This window comes from Heteronotia binoei, chromosome 21 (genome assembly GCF_032191835.1).
Source record: "Heteronotia binoei isolate CCM8104 ecotype False Entrance Well chromosome 21, APGP_CSIRO_Hbin_v1, whole genome shotgun sequence".
Classification (NCBI taxonomy): domain Eukaryota; kingdom Metazoa; phylum Chordata; class Lepidosauria; order Squamata; family Gekkonidae; genus Heteronotia; species Heteronotia binoei.
The window spans coordinates 64,593,195-64,610,859 of record NC_083243.1 but is presented as its reverse complement, the minus strand read 5'-3'; the positions used below and the strand labels follow the sequence as shown (position 1 = coordinate 64,610,859).

Here is a 17,665-nt window from a genome sequence, read left to right as displayed (position 1 = left end):
CCCCCAGTGTGCTAGAGACACCTAATTCGCAGGAGATTTCTGACTGACTCTCCTCTATCTGTCCTCCAGGTTTGGTGCGGATTAGATTTACAGGGTTCAGGTTTACAGCACCCCCCCCCCCCCCAAGAAGGTGTCCCCATCCTCCATTGTTTCCAATAAAGAGAAAAAAGCAAAAAAACAAAACAAACAAAACAAAGGGCAACAGAAGTCCAGCAGAACATAAGCAAAGTTCCAGAGAATCTCTGCAGTAGAAAATGAAGGTGGGGGCATTTTACAAGCCCTGCAGAACCAGTGCAATGTGCCCAGGAGAACCAGTGCCACTGTAGTGATGCAAACCTAACATGACTAAGGTCAAGCCAGAAAATCTCTGTAGTAGAAACTGAAGGGGGACATTTTTCAAGCCCATCAGAACCAGTACGATGTTCAGAGCACCCAACAGTACCAGTGCAATCAAAGAGTGCCCAGCAGAACCAAGTGCCATTGTGTTAATGCTGGCTCAACACGAGTGATGTGAAATACAGAATCACAATCTAAGCCAGGGGGAGGGCTGCAAGCCCAACAGAACCCGTTCAGCATACAGAATGAATGCTCAGCAATGCAAATAACAAACCAGAGAATCCCTGCAGTACAAAGCATGATGCAATATTTTTGGGCTAATGAGCACTGACTGGCCCCACTGATGGACCTCATGAAGGTGCCTAGATTTCTTTTGGGCCACTGTGTGACACAGAGTATTGGACTGGATGGGCCATCGGCCTGATCCAACATGGCTTCTCTTATGTTCCTATGTTCTTAAATTTTGCAGGTCAATATATCTAATTCTCAACATGGCCAGATCTGTGGATTCTTAAATCCAGAGACTGACATTGTGAACAGACTAGACAGGTCTTTTTAATGAACCCTAAAAAAACCCCTAAGGTTGTAGAAAAATCAGAAATCTTTAAAAAGAAGAAGAAGAAGAAGAAGAAGAAGAAGCTGTGTCTGTAGCTTTAAGAAATGCCTGTTTTCTCAGTGGCCATGTGGGGGGTTGCTAGGCAAACTCAACAGTATTGCCAGCAAAAGGCAGATCCCTTTCCAGTGTTGTTTTGCTCTTTTGAGGGAGTATGTAATGGTGCCAGATTTGGCAGCACCTACCAGCCTGATACCATACAACTTGTATTTTCCACCTAGAACTGGCTGCTTGCTACTGTTCAGCAGCAGCCACTCCACAAAGCCAGGATCTAGAAGACCAAGGTTTGAATCATAGTTCTGCTGTAGAAGTTCACTGGGTGACTTTGGGCCAGTTCAATATTCTCAGCCTATCCTAACTCACAGAGTTGTTGTGATGATGAAATCAAGCAGAGGAGAATGATATGTGCTGCTTTGGGACCCCATTGTGAAGAAAGAAGAGGAAAAATTAAGTAAAAATAGCTGAAAATGAGAGGGAGCAGATAAAAGGTAGCTCGGTGGGTAGGTTGCAAGGAGAAAAGAAAGCAGGGAAAGTTGAGATATTAGGGCTGCCAGAAGAAGAAAAGGAAATAGTATAAAGAGGAGGAACACAGGAGAAAGTGAGGTGCCCCCACAAGTCCTGGCAGGTTCCCCGCCAAGCAACAAGGCCATATTTTTCCCAGGTAGAGGTTGTCAAGGAGGATAGAGGGAAGGAAAACTGAAGACAAGGTAGCAGATAAATGTAGCTTGACTGGTGAATGGGGACAAGAAAAAAACACACAACATGGGGACAGGTTATAGGAGGTTTCAAAGTAAGGAAAGGGGAAATAGCAGGGGAGGGGAAATTAGGTGTTCCTACAAGTCCTTGCAGGTCCCTCTCTTTTTCATTTCTTATCCTTAGTCAGTGCTCATTACCCCAAAAATATTGCATCATGCTTTGTACTACCAAAAGTATAATAAATGTCATAAGAAGGGAGAGAGGTGTTTCTTTTAAAATATCATTTTTTTCTTTCAACATCACACTGTGACTAGTTTGGAATAGCAAAACCGAGCATGACTTGAACGGTTAAATCTCTCATCTCCTCCTTGTGCAGCCCAAACTTGAACTCTGAAAGTTTTGCATTAAGCTGGAACTTAATTTATATGTATTAGTATGAGGTGGTAGAATTCTGAGGTGATAGAATGGATTGTACCACCTGAGGCTGCTGTTGAATATTCCTGGTCTTTTTAAAAAAAAAAAAACCCAAAAAACATCATGTAGAAAACTAAAACAGTGAGAAGAGGTCCAAAATATTTTTCTCCTTTTTGTTTGCTAGTTTTCTACTTGCAGGGATCTGCTAGGTGGGAAAACATTAAAAATGTACCCTCCACCTGCACCCTAAAGTGGTACAGCCCACTATGTAGGAGCTATACTTAGGACTTTACCACTTCATTCTGCTGCATCTATAGATCTAGCTTTAGACATATAACAATGCTGGGCTCAGGAGACAACAGACTGAATAATGCCTGTGTTTCTCCAATCACTTTAAGAGTCTTCCTGATTTATTTTGTTTTGCCAACAACTGTAGCACTAAGGGCTCGTTTTTAGTATCCTAGATGCAGTGACTAAAAGTACTCGCATCACTAATTTATCTTGCTTGTTTTTCTCTAGGCTTTCCCTTTCATCTTTCTCCTACTGCCTGGGGAAAAAAATGTACTGGAAGACAAAAGTTTTCATATTCTCACCAATAAATACTAGTCTTTAAAAGTTTCCTTTAATGAACATGTGATTCTTAGGGCCACTCTAGGAAAATGGTATTCAATCTTCCCAGACTAGGGTTCCACATTCAACACCAGGTGACACAAGGAGCTACTGAGCTGCAATTAAGTGAAGTCATGTGACAGGAAGTTAAACCAAAGCATATGATTCTGCCTGTGCTTATATAAACAATTGTCACCACTGATTAGTGAACTTGGCTTGCCATCCCTTCCAGTTTGCTTGCAAAGACAACTGGGGGTGTTGTATTCTCTGAGGAATGGTGGACAGGGTTAAGTTTACCTACCAGATCAGCCCTTCACTCTTGCCCCATATACACCACACAGAGATTCTGGTAGCTTCAATAGCAGATTCTATTGTTTCCAAACAAAAGAAAACACTCACAGATGGACAACACTACGACACACACTGGAAGACTGCCACCAACACAGAGAACAAGATCTAAGTGAGCCCTGCTCCCCGCAGCAGACCTTGAGGTGGAAAACAGAAACTAGCTCTTGAGGGTTCACTGAAAGGTATAGACACACATATGCATCTTATCTCTCTTCTTCAAACTAACACCCTCTTATCACAGCCATTTCAGAACTGGGACTTAAAAGTCACTTACTTGACTCACCATTGGGAATTAATCACTATCACACAATACAGTCCTTGAATTTTGCAGGCAGCCTCATCACATACTTGTTCCTTGTCTGCCTAATTAATGTGTTGTTTCTGCCACTGCAGGGAGAAGAGCATCCAGTGTTGGTGTAATGAATCTATCTGCACCCAGTCTGACAGCTATGTTTTGACAGCTGGTGATCTAGCAGGCATGCTAGGTCACAATGACCTTATCAGCAGGCCGGTTTGAGCCGGCAGAAGCCAAGAGAAGAAACCTGCTGAGTCAGCATGACAGTGCACAGCCTTGATTGGCTGGTAGGACTATAAGTAGACTGTGTGTGGACCACACAGGTCTCTCTTTGAGAGTTGGTGTGTAGGCGGAGCATTTTGTCTGTTAGAGTAAGGTATTGGACTGCACTAGTGAGCACTTATTGTATGTATCTGTAAATACACTATTTTGGCACTAGTTGCAGGTGTCTGGCTGATTTCTTTCCTGGAGCCCTGTGTCGGGCAGGTCACCAAGCTCACTCTGCTAACTCCCGCACCGACATCCAGCTCCTGTTGAGGATCTTTATATAATGGGAGTGGTGACAAGAACAGTCTCTTTACCTACTGAGTCCTGAGCATCTATGTCAGGGTGTCTGTCAGAGAAGAAACACTTCTACCCAATATACCTTCTGTTCCTTCTGGAGTTCTGGCCATGAGGAATTTTGAGCATGTATGATTGTGACTCACTTTTTTCTGTTATTGATGCTGGTGTTCAATTTGCAGCTGTTTGTATCCCTACCCTGTTCCCTTTTTGAGATTTCTTTCTTACTGGGCTGCTCTTGCAATCTTAGATGCACTCGTAGTAGTATTTGAAGCCTTAAAACAGGAGCTATGGCTAGTAAGGGCATTTTTCAACAGCCTTTCAATTTTCAAACTAACCCAGTAATGGGGAATATTTCTGTAATTCAGCAGCACAAGATGAGGGTTTGTGACATCTTGTAGTGTTTTCTGGCTTGAAAAAAAATACTCTGTTCCTGCCCTTTTGATTGGAGGTACCCCAGACACAAGTGTATCAAGGCAGTATTCCAGTTTGCAGCAAATTCATTCATTACCTGGCAAGCAAATTGTTCATGCTGTTGGAAGTACATGGTGCAATGCTCCTGTGTCTCAGACCTCCAGAAGTAAGTGACCACAGACAGGGCTGGTGCCAGGCTTCCTGGCACCCTAGGCTGGGAGGGTAGAGGCTGCCACCTCCCTCCTGGGTGATTTAGTTTATTTTTTTGTGTTAATTTGTATTTTGCCCTTTCTCGCAAGCAGGCTTAAATCATGCAGGAGGGCCCTAGGAGCAGACCCTGCCCTCCCCATGCCAGTGAAAGGTCTCTGTCGACCAGCTGATTGGCAGGACATTTCAGTGGCACACAAAGCACTGGCAGAAGCAGCTGGGCTGTCCTCCCCCTCCATTTAAAGAGCCTGCCAACCAGCTGGTTGGTGGAGTCTTTAAATCATGAGGAAAGGTGTGTGGCTGCTTCTGCCACCTCTCCTGCATGATTTGGATCACTGGTTGAGTAGGGGCTTGAGAACCACCACCCCCAGTGACTCAAATCACACAGGATGGCTGGCAGAAGAAGCTGAAGCCTCCCCAGCTGGTTGGTGGGCTTTTTAAATGGAGGGGAAGGCCAGCCTGGCTGTTTCTGCCAGCACTCCCCATATCAATGAAAGGTCCTGCTGATCAGTGGATTGGTGGGACCTTTCACTGGCACGGGGGCGGGGCTGCTCCTGAGTGCCCTTCCAAGAGGTTTAAATCATTCAGTAGGGAGGGGGTGGCCTCCACCCTCCCAGGGGGTTCCCAGTTCAGCATCCTCCTAAGGCCACCATGCTAGGTGACTGCCTAAGGTCACCTAACTGGTGCACTGGCCATGACCACAGAATAGGCAGGATAGGCAGGCAGACATTAAACTCCTTCATGTTTATTCTCTGTTATCAGAGTCTCCCTTTGAAGTGCAAATTAACACTCTTAGGGAAAAGCAATTTCCTTCCTGTCTCTTTTTCCTCTTTCTTCCTTCTTCCATGCACACAAGATGGGGCTGCAAGATACCCGTCTCTGCATCCATTCTCATCTGCCAGACAGATAGTTTAGGAGCTATCTCTGTCTCTTAATCTGTACTATCAGACATGTATTTCTGTAATAAGGTAGTTATTGTTTAGTTTCAACTAGAAATGATGACTCTGTGTAACTGTAACTTTGCAAACACATGGTCTGTTCAGACTCAATACAAGCAGCTGCTGCATTAAAGCTTTCTGTAGATCTGGACCTACCAGAATTAGTATCTTGCCTAACACATGCTCACAAATGATTCTTTAGTAGACTACAGCATGCAAATGTTGTCTTTGCTTTCACTACTATAGTCATGGCAGTCTTGTCTGTCAAGTGAAGACCCTCTGATAACTTGGAAAACTACCAATTTCTTCTCTGTGATTGGCTGACTGAAGCTCTGAGCATGACTGGTGGGTTGCCAGTCAAATGCTCTGTCTCTGTATTCCTGTTTGGCCAACATATTAGAGCCTTGGTGTGCACATTAGACTTGTTGACACCTTGGTGTGGTACACGCAGCTGTCTCTTTCTCTAGCAGCCTGTGAAAAGGGGATTTTGTGATCTGTCATCAATGAGTCACTTTCAATGCTTATGTTGTTGCAAAGTGGCCAGCAAAGTATGAAACTCAGGCATGACCTACTTGTGCAGGTGGGGCCAGCCATTGATGCACAGGGTTTTTAGGACTAGCAGTTCTATGTCTGCTGTAATGTAAACAAACCTGCAGCTGTTTAAACATGATCACTGAGTGAAGTTGTGCTACACAGGCTATTAGTCACCCTCTCCTCTATCAAGGGTTCTATATCAAAAGGTGTCTAGTGAGTGTATTAGTCATAGGGCGTTTTCACACTGACCTTAATCGGCAGCGACGTCCCTCTTCACCGCGCAGGATCTGCGCGGATTTCGCACCAATTGCTGCGGAGCACCCAGAAGAGCCGCAAAGTCCCGTGGCTTTTGCGGCGCAAATGGAAACCGCCAAAAACCAGTTTCCATTTGCGCCGCAAAAGCCGCAGGACTTTGCAGCTCTTCCGGGTGTTCCGCAGCAATTGGTGCGAAATCCACGCAGATCCTGCGCGGTGAAGAGGGACGTCGCTGCCGATTAAGGTCAGTGCGAAAACGCCCATAAAGAAGTTTTTTGTCCTTTTTGTACTGGATCTGGATGTTGTACTTCTGCATCTAGAATAACATTACCTGAAGTCTTACTGAGGCCTTCCCAATTGGCCTGGCAAAAAATATTTTCTAATGGTTTATGGTCAAATTAGACTCTCACTTGGGCACTAAATACATACTGGTGGAGCTTAGACATTGCAAAGACAATTAACAGAAGCATCCTTTTTTATCTGTGCATAGTTTTGTTCTGCCTCAGACAGAGATTGGGAAACATATCATCATCATCAATCAGCTCATCATTATTATTATTTAAATTTATGAATCGCCTCATCCTGGCCAATGCCAGGCCTTAGGCAATGTACAACAGTAAAATACAAATAATCATAAATAAAATCATCAATAAGCAGATGACACAGCTTTATTTGCTGTTGGGTGACTAACTTAAAAACTTAAAAACACATTTCAATCAATGGAATATGTTATAACTTGCTACCAATCTGCTTTCTAGATTCTGTATCGGGGCGGAGGACCCCCACTAGGGGGGGTGGGGGTGCTAGCCCAGCAAACATCATTGTCCTCAAGAAAAAGCCTAGTGGAACAACTCTATGGAACTGTAAAAGGCCCTGCAGAACTGTAAAAGATTTCGCAGGGCCCTGGTGTCTTCTGGGGAAACATTCCACCAGGTTAGGGCCAATACTGAAAAAGTCCTGGCCCTCACTGAGGACAGCCAGACCTCTTTAGGGTCAGGGACTATCAGGAAATTGTGACATGTAGAGTGTGACATTCTTCCAGGAACATAATGGAGGAGGTGGTCCTGTAGATACACTGGTCCCAGTCTCTTGAAGGCCTTAAAGGTGATAACCAGAACCTTGAATCTGACTCAGTACTCAACCGGAAGCCAGTGTATCTGGTGCAACAAAGGTAGAACATGTGCCATCTGTGGCGTTTCCATCAGGACCCACACTGCCACATTCTGGACCAGTTGGAGTTTCTGGGTCAAAGTCAAGGGTAGGCCAGCATAGAGCAAGTTACAGTAGTCTAACCTTGAGGTGACTGCTGCATGGATTATTGTGGCTAGGTCCAAGCAAGGCAGGAGGGGAGCCAGTTGCCTAGCTTGGTGTAGATGAAAGAACACTACTTTAGCAGTATGTGTGACCTGGGCCTCAAAGTTAGAGGGCAGATAGAGACATCCAGAGATCCCCTGCAAGTTTGAGGTCTTTAGCACATGGGGCGGGGGCATGCTACCACACCACATATTGAACCAGTTTGTTTGGCTCTTCAAAGTTCATGACAATTCATGGTTTGCAAACCAGACACACCATGAACCACTAACTGAACCAGACACACCATGAACCACTAACTGAACCACATTTTCCAGGTTCACGGCCATCCCTAATTGTAGAACTGATGCTGTTTTGATGGCCTGGTTCAGTTTATCAAAAGCAGCTTGGTGTTCAGGCACCCATTTCCAAATGATATCAATTAGAGGTGCTGTTAGACCCCCGTGGCACAGAGTGATAAAGCAGCAGTACTACAGTACTGTGGGTCTGAACTCTCTGCTCATGACCTGAGTTCGATTCCGGCAGAAGCTGGATTCAGGTAGCCAGCCCAAGGTTGACTCAGCCTTCCATCCTTCTGAGGTCAGTAAAATGAGTACCCAGCTTGCTGGGGGGCAAGTATAAAAGACTGGGGAAGGCAATGGCAAACCACCCCGTAAAAAGTCTGCTGTAAAAATGTTGTGAAAGCAACGTCACCCCAGCATTGGAAACGACTGGTGCTTTCACAGGGGACCTTTCCTTTCCTAGATTACATTGGGTATGTATTAGGTTAGATATTCAATAGCACCTAGAATCCTTTGGAGGTAGCTTAGCAATTGCTTCCACTTTGACATCATCCGTCTGCATGCCATCATTTGAGAAGACAGGACCCATATTCTTAGTAATATCCACAGAACATAATTTGCTTCTTTGTTGACTCTCCTCCTTGTGCTTTCTCAAGGACCTGGCAGAGAACCTCATTGTGTTCTTTGGTGGATACTGTCATTGGTAATGATTAGAGATGAGCACAAATCAAACCATGAAGCAAAATTCATCATGAATTTTGCCCTGTTTGTAGTTTGCAAATGAAGTTTGTAACTGGTCTACCATCATGAACTTCCATGAACTTTTAAAGCAGTTCATGGTGGTTTGTGGTGCTTCATGGATGGGGCAGAAACCAGGGTTTAAAGGGACTTTGAGTTCCTTTAAACCCCTGCTTTAAAGGGAATTCAGAAGACAGCCTGAAAAATAACTGTGGAGTGGGAAGGCAGCTGTTTCAGGCTGCCTTGTGTAGTTCCTTTATGGTTTAAAAGTAATGCAGAAGACAGTCCAAAAAACAGCTGTGCAGCAGGAACTCTCTCTCTCTCTCGGCTTGGCTTCGCGAACGAAGATTTAAGAAGGGTGCAATAGTCCACGTTTGCTGCAGGCTCGCTGGTGGCTGACAAGACCAATGTGGGACAGGCAGGTCCGGCCACAGCGGCTGCAGGGAAAAGTCTGATTTGGGGTTGGTGCTGTAGCAGTGCGATTCTTCCTCAATCTCCTTTTGTCCTCAAGACCAGCTATGCGTGTGTTCTCAAAGGAAGAGACAGCCTGGTGGATGGTGTGCCTCCATGCTTTGCGATCTGAGGCTAGGTCAGACCACTGGTGATGGTTGATGTGACAGGTGCTAAGGGATTTCTTCAAGGAGTCCTTGTACCTCTTCTTTGGTGCCCCTCTATTTCGATGGCCGGTGGAGAGTTCGCCATACAGGGCAATCTTGGGAAGGCGGTGGTTTTCCATCCTAGAAATATGCCCTGCCCAGCGCAGCTGCGTCTTCAACAGCAGTGCCTCGATGCTGGTAACCTCTGCCCGCTTGAGGACTTCAGTGTTGGTCACAAAGTCACTCCAGTGGATGTTGAGGATGGTGCGAAGGCAGCGCTGATGAAAGCGCTCAAGGAGTCGCAGGTGATGACGGTATAAAACCCACGATTCGGAGCCATAGATGAGGGTTGTCATCACAACCGCTTTGTAAACATTGATCTTTGTGCCTTTTTTCAGATGCTTGTTGCTCCACACTCTTTTGTGCAGTCGGCCAAATGCACGGTTTGCCTTTGCCAGCCTGTTGTCAATCTCCTTGTCGATCTTGGCATCTGAGGAGATGATGCACCCTAGGTAGCTGAACTGCTGGACTGTCTTCAGAACTGATTCACCCACAGTGATGCAGGGAGGGTGATAATCTTCCTGGGGTGCAGGCTGGTGGAGAACTTCTGTCTTCTTCAGACTAACTTCTAGGCCGAATAGCTTGGCAGCCTCTGCAAAGCAGGACGTCATATGCTGCAGAGCTGATACCGAGTGGGAGACGAGTGCAGCATCATCAGCAAACAGTAGCTCTCGGATGAGTTTTTCCATTGTCTTGGAGTGGGCCTTTAGTCGCCTCAGGTTGAACAGGCTGCCATCGGTGCGATAGCGGATGTAGACACCATCGTCCTCATCTAGATCTACTGCGGCTCTTTGAAGCATCATGCTAAAGAAAATCGTAAAGAGAGTTGGCGCGAGAACGCAGCCTTGCTTTACACCTGTGCCTATTGGGAAGGGCTCCGAGAGGTCGTTGCAGTGTCTGACTTGGCCTCGCTGGTCTTCGTGTAGCTGGATGATCATGCTGAGGAACCTTGGGGGACATCCTAAACGTTCCAAGATTTGCCACAGGCCTTTCCTGCTAACAGTATCGAAAGCTTTGGTAAGGTCGACAAAAGTCACATACAGACCCTTGTTCTGTTCCCTGCATTTCTCTTGGAGCTGCCTGAGAACAAATACCATGTCGGTGGTGCTCCTGTTAGCTCTGAAGCCGCACTGGCTCTCTGGGAGGAGTTCTTCTGCGATGGTGGGCACCAGTCTGTTCAGGAGTATTCTGGCAAGGATTTTGCCTGCGATGGAGAGCAGGGTTATCCCCCGGTAGTTGGAGCAGTCTGACTTTTCCCCTTTGTTCTTGTATAGGGTGATGATGATTGCATCACGAAAGTCCTGTGGTAATTTGCCTTGTTCCCAGCAGGTGACAAGTACTTTGTGAAGTGAGCTATGTAGTACTGTGCCCCCATGCTTCCAGATCTCTGGTGGAATTCCATCAACTCCTGCTGCCTTGCCACTTTTCAGTTGCTTGATGGCTTTAACAGTCTCTTCTAGGGTGGGGATCTCATCCAACTCTGTTTTCACCGGTTGAAGTGGGGTGAGGTGGATTGCTGAATCTTGAACTACGCGGTTGGCACTGAAGAGAACCTGAAAATACTCCGACCACCGGTTCAGTATGGATGCCTTGTCTGTGAGGAGCACTTGGCCGTCTGCACTATGCAAGGGACTCTGAGCCTGATATGATGGACCATATACTGCCTTCAGGGCTTCGTAGAACCCTCTTAAATCACCAGTGTCTGCACACAGCTGGGTTCTCTCTGCAAGCTTGGTCCACCACTCGTTCTGAATGTCTCGAAGCTTGCGCTGGAGGTTGCTACATGCAGCGCGAAAGGTTGCTTTTTTCCCAGGACAGGAGTGCTGAGCAAGATGTGCTTGGTAGGCAGATCTCTTTTTTGCCAGTAATTCTTGGATCTCTTGATTGTTCTCATCAAACCAGTCCTTGTTCTTCCTTGTGGAGAACCCGAGGACTTCTTCAGAGATCTGCAGGACGGTAGTTTTTAGGTGTTCCCAGAGTGCTTCTGGAGAAGGGTCTGTGGGGCAACTGAGGTCCTCAATTCTTGACTGGAGTTTTGCCTGGAAGGCAGCTTTAACTTCGGCTGACTGGAGGCTGCCAACCTGAAACTTCCTCCGAGGGATACCTCCTCTCCTGGGTGTGGGTTTAAAGTGAAGACGGAGATTGCAGCGTACAAGACGATGATCCGTATGACATTCTGCGCTGGGCATTACTCGGGTGTGTAAGACATCTCGAAGGTCTCTCTGGCGCACCAGAATGTAGTCGATAAGGTGCCAATGCTTGGACCGTGGGTGCATCCAGGTTGTCTTCAGACTGTTCTTCTGCTGGAAGATAGTGTTGGTGATGGTGAGCTGGTGCTCCATGCAGAATTCTAGCAGGAGGCGCCCGTTGTCATTGCAGTTGCCAATGCCGTGTTTGCCAAGTACTCCTTTCAAGGCTTCCGAGTCTTTACCTACTCTGGCATTGAAGTCGCCAAGGATGATCACCTTGTCCTCTGTAGGGGTCTTCCGTACGAGGTTGCGTAGATCAGCATAGAACTTGTTCTTTTCTGCAGGATCTGCTTGAAGGGTTGGGGCATACACACTGAAGAGTGTTGCATGCTGCTTGTTTTGAAGTGGGAGGCGCATGGACATGATGCGATCTGAGTGACCTGTTGGAAGGTTTTCGAGTTTGGAGGCGATGGAGTTCCTGACCATGAAGCCAACGCCTGAAAGGCGGCTCTCAGCCTTTGACTTACCCGACCAGTAGAGGGTATAGCCAGCACCGTGTTCTTGAAGACTACCTTCCTCAGGGAAACGGACCTCACTGAGAGCTGCTATGTCGATATTCAACCTGAGAAGTTCGTGGGCAACTAGAGCAGAGCGTCGTTCAGGGCGACCACTGACTACTGTGTCAAGCATGGTTCTGATGTTCCAACACGCAAGCTTTAGTCTTTGCACACTTTGTGAGGCAGGTGCATGCCTTTTCTTTGTTGTTATTTTTCGACCGCAAGTAAGGATGCCCGTTGACCGCGGCTAGCCAACTGGGGTGGGGGAGACGAGCTTTGTTTAGGCCACCTTTTCTAGGCCCCTCTCCGTGTGGAGCAAGCAGTGCTGTCCCTAGATAAGGCTGCTTGGTCGTTCAGGGTGCTGCCGAAAGATGCTTTCGTCTCCGGGTTAGCATCAGGCGACCAATATCCTGAACCGCCTACATGCAGGATCGGGACTGCGGCTTCCAGTGGCACCTTCCACCTGCCGTTTCGCCCCTTGCCTATCGCTGCAGGACTTGATGCGTTGTGAGTTGTGTGTGTGGATATGCCCTTCAGGCCTGCGCAGAGGAATTTTTTAGGTGAAGCGCAGTGTGCGCGGTACTGGCTCCACCCTTTCACCTGGGGGTCATCTGCCATGGCCCAGTAAGCCGGGACGCCGGCAGTGAGTCCTCCAGGTGGTAGGTGTTACATTAACGAGCTCTATCTGCCCGGGTTTGATGTTAGAGTTTTCCTTCTCTTAGGCTGACGAAGTTGGTGGGCCCAGCCTGCCCATCCGGTTATACCGCCGGACAATTCGGTCGCACCATGACGTAGCAAACTCTGTGAAAACGGGGGGGACCAGCGAGAAGGTGTTGCTACGGATGCAGTAATGCAGGAGAGGCCATTGCAGTGACCATCTGCCAGGCATAGCCAGACAGTGACCACGCGGCGTTCACTACACCGGGAGAGGAGAGGCTATGTATTGCGCATGCACTTTCCCTGGGGGGGTAGGATTCCCAGAGGGAGCCCACCCCCCACCCCCCCAGCAGGAACTACACAGGACACATATTGACTCTATTGACACATGTACACAAGAGTCAATATGTGTCCTGAGCAGGAACTACACAGGACACATATTGACTCTTGTGTACATGTGTTGACCTGAATGATCCTTTGGGTTTAAATGCATCTTGCTCAATCACTTGAGGGGTAATAGTCCAATTCAACATATTCTCAACCAGTGTTATCTCTCTGGAATGCTGCTTTCTTCAAAAAGGTTCAGCCTAGATCTTACTTGCTCTGCCTATGTTGCAGAAATGATCTGAAATCCTGTTTCTTGGTCCTAAGTGTGCCCCAGACCATCTTCAAGATAGTGGGGAGGCTTTCATGGCAACAAAAAAGGAGGAACTCCTTGGTGGAAAGGTTGGTTAGCAATCACTAGACAAAAGGCCAAGTACAGAGATGTCTAGGTAACGGTGTGATTTGCTCAGTTACTAAGCAGCAGTTTTTGAAGAACAGGAATGAAGCTTGAGGAAACAACTATTTGAAAATGTTAGTGTTTTGTCATTTTAAATATGTTGCAGATGTGATATCTAAATTTAAAGTAACACAATTTAGACCAGACTACCAGAAGAAGAGTCCTCAGAGGTCACTAAAGCTTTGATTTTCCAGTTAGCTTATTTTATAGCTAGTGCTTTAGAAGACATCAAACCCATAATGAGACAGATCAATCAGTTTGTTTTTATTAGTCTACTGTGTACAATGTAGTAGACAACAGTATTCATTGAATCTGATTGTTTGAGAATTTGCATTATATTCCATGTTACTTTTCACCTTGAAACTTCAACACTAGAAGCAGCTCTTTTATATTTATGGTTGAATTATATATTTGTATTGGAAATTGAAATTTTAAGTAGGTGTTTGAATTTTTTGCCCTTAGGTACAGTACAACTGCTGGGATTATTTTAAAGTCTGCTGCTGTCCATGAATATTTCTGAAATCTTCATATTTTATTAAAGGTCCTTGGCATGCTGTGACAGAGGCTTAAATCTGAGAGCAGTGAAAGAGCCATTCTATTCTGACTGATGAACAGCATGAACAGCTTTCTATTTATTTATAATTTTTTTGCATATTATTCACCTTGTGTTTGAAATAGAGTGAGTCAGTCCCTGAATTCAAAGCTCTACCACTGTGGGCCTTTCACAGCTGGCTTGCTGAAATGTTTCTTATTTCAAAGATCAGAAGTGTTGTTGTGGGTGTTTATGACCTCTGTAGAGCAGATGTAGCATGATTTAGCCCTTGCTGATTAAAATAACTGATAGGAACCAGTGTTGATGCACACCACATACCGTATTTTTCGGTCCATAAGGCACTCCAGACCATAGGACGCACCTTCCTCCTGGGGGGCAATCCGCTGCCTCTGCCTCTGATCCCGGCGCTTCCCCTGCGCCTGCCTGCCTGGCTCCAGCTTCTTCCAGCAAGCGCTGGGATCGCTCCACGCTGCCCCCACCGCAAACCCAGCACTTCGCGAGTGCTGGCTGCGGAGGGGGCAGTGTGCTTCCTCCGTGCCTGTCTGCCTGGCTCCAGCTCTGACATTTACAGCAAGCACCAGGATCGCTCCCTCCACCCTCCGATCCCGGCACTTGCTTTGAGCATCAGAGCTGGAGCCAGGCAGACAGGCATGGAGAAAGCACGCCACCCCCTCCACAGCCAGTGCTCGCGAAGCACTGGGTTTGCGGAGGGGGCGGGTGCTTCCTCTGTGCCTGTCTGCCTGGCTCCAGCTCTGATGCTTAAAGCAAGCACGGGGATCGGAGGGCGGAGGGAGTGATCCTGGCGCTTGCTGTAAGTGTTAGAGCTGGAGCCAGGCAGACAGGCATGGAGGAAGCATGCTGCCTCCCCCACTTTTTTTGGGGGGGAAAGTGCGTCTTATGGTTCGAAAAATACAGTAGATGGTTTCCAAAATTCACTATAAAGCTATCTCAGTATTTATACTGGATTCCCAGTCTGTGCTGTATGAGATTTTCACATCATGCTAAAAAGAGCTTCTTAAATAGTTTAGGATAGCCAACCCAAGCTATCTGATTTAGGATAGCCAACCCAAGCTATCAATCAGAGGGAAATTCACTTGGGAGGGCTTGCCAAGGACATAGTATCATTACTTCAGATGTGATTTGAAAGAGACACCATCTCATAAATTGACACTGAACACTATAGCATTCATCCAAAACTATTGATTTAACCATAGAGCTTCAGACAAATGTTAGAAACATAGAATCACAGAGCTGGAAGAGACCTCCAGGGTCATCTAGTTCAGGCGTGGCCAAACTGCAGCTTGGGAATCACGTGCAGCTCTTTCACACATGTTGTGCAGCTCTCAGAGGTTGAAGAGGAACTTAATGCAGGCTTACTCTCAAGTAAGTCTCTGAGCACTGACCCATAGGTAAGCAACTATTTCCACTGTTTGTGAAGTGGAGAATGAAGGGAAAATAGGCAGGCTTACAAACTCTTCTCCTCCACAACAAAGATCAGCTGGAGTGGGGAAAGAGAGCCAAAGGAGAAAAGTGAGCGCATAGGGGAGGAAAACTGCTGGCCATGCTGCCAAGTCCAGCTGGACACTACTTGAGATTCCTGCTCTACCCTGCTGGACAGGCAAATGAAGTCACTGCCAAGAAGGACAATGAGGTCAAGAGTGGTGAATGATGAAAGGAAGATGAGAGGGTGAGCACCAGTGGTAGCTCTTGGTTCTGTGAGTGACGATAGTGGTCGGACTGGGGGGATGGTAATGGCTGCCCTCACCTCTTCTCTGCAGGGTGCACTGGGATGACCAATGGCAGGCCCTGTAGCCTAATTTAGCAAGCTGTGGCACTGATAGAAGAGGTTTGCCTCTCTCCCTTGGCCAGCCAGCTGGTGCAGGCCTGGTAGCTGGGGGCTGTGGTCGGCTAAGTGCCATTGTCCCCTGACAGGTTTGTCAGCCTGCTGATCATGGAAGAACTGCTGTATCTCCCTCCTGCACTGGGCTTCAGAAGTGAGTGGATTAACTACTTTCCCACCAGGCTCCAGACAACTGCAGAAGTGGCAGTGAAGTCATGGTGTCCCTAGGTTCACCTGTAATAACACTTTGCACTTTTTCTCAGGTGCCACCCCCCATTAGGCTGTCTCAATGGAAGGTGCAATAGAATTATAGAGGGTGACACAGGGTTCTCCCTTAGTTCCATAGTTTCTGTAGGAGTTGTATTTACTAACCTTGGTGTCAAAGCAAAGAGAGATGCATAATGATGCAAACAGTGGTCAGTGATTTCTATGGTACATGTGTGTGTCTTTCCCCCACTGGTGCCAAAAATAATTCCCTAACCTTTCCCTATGCTGGTCTTGGTTTTTAAAAAGTTTTATTAATTTCAAGGAATTAGGGATAGGGAATAAGAAAGGATAGGGGATAGGAGTACATATTAGTCTTATTCTGCATAAGAAATACTTTCAAAGAATATAAATCTACATCTGCAATATTTTCTTAAAATACATAAATTGTCACATATTATTGTCTCTAAACTATGCATCATCAACATATTGATATTTTATGTTATAAATCTTTTTGTTAAAGTGTCTATTAAATTTGACAATTCCAATAAAGGCAATCTTGTGATACAAAGTACAGGAAAAAAGGAGATATGAGTTCACACCATAGAATCTTAAGAGTCTTGAGTGTCTAGCCAGGCATCAAATTTCATCCAATATTTTCTTGCTTCTTCCTTAGATTTCCCAGCCAACAGCTAGGACAAAAAATCCAGCTCTACTGTTTCCAGGATTTTCCCCCACTAAATCCATTCTCGTGGGAATTTCCTAAGATTTCCATTTCTGCGCCAAGAGAATCCTGGCTGTGTATTGAAATGTGCCAACAAATGTCTGATTTCTTTGGAATAGTCCTCAGGAAATATATTCAATAAAAACAATTCTGGTTTGAATTGAATCTGTGTCTTCATAATTTTCTGTAATAGTTCATGAACCATTATCCAGTAGTTCTTCACCGTCTCACATGTCCACCACATATGATAAAAGGAACCAACCTGTTTAGTACACTTCCAACATTTGTTAGACATATTGGTATAGATCTTACACAATTTCTGTGGAGTCAAGTACCATCTATAAAATATCTTATACAAGTTTTCTTTAAAAGTTACTGACCTAGTTAATGTAACATTGAACTTCCACAATCTCTCCCATTCTTCTAATGTAATGTTGTGACCAAAGTTTGTAGACCATACAATCTTTTACAACTTCGTCTTGCATCTTCATCTGTAGTAAATATGCATATAATTTAGAAATTAGCTTTTCTTGAGGGCCTAGAAGTATTTTGTCAAATGGATATTGTTCTATGTTGAAACCTGTCATCTTATCTTTGGCATACCTAGATTCAACTTGCATTCTCAACCACCAGTTTATTTTGATGTCCATATTTTCCAACTCTTCTCTAGTTTTCAACTGATTGGATTGCTTGCAGCCTGCAGAGAAGCTGCTAGGCTGCTTCAGCAAGATTTGCCCCCCTGGAGAGGGAAGAGTGAATCTTCAGCCCGTTTGGGTGGGAATTTGAGAGGGCGGGGCTTGGCTGTGTTAGCAGCCAAGCCTTTGCTTCTCTTTTCAGTCACTTTTGAAATCGGGCCTGGCTGGGAGCGTGTGGAGACGCTCCTTGTGAAAGGCCTGTGAGGTGCTTCACGTCTGCGGCTGTCGGGTCCTGGCGCTGCGTTTCTCAGCACTGGGG

At 46.1% G+C, this 17,665-nt stretch overlaps 1 pseudogene; it reads left to right on the top strand.

Moving 5' to 3' along the window:
- Nucleotides 1–17,665, top strand: part of LOC132589584 (exosome complex component MTR3-like) — a 49,231-nt pseudogene that overhangs the window by 13,906 nt on the left and 17,660 nt on the right.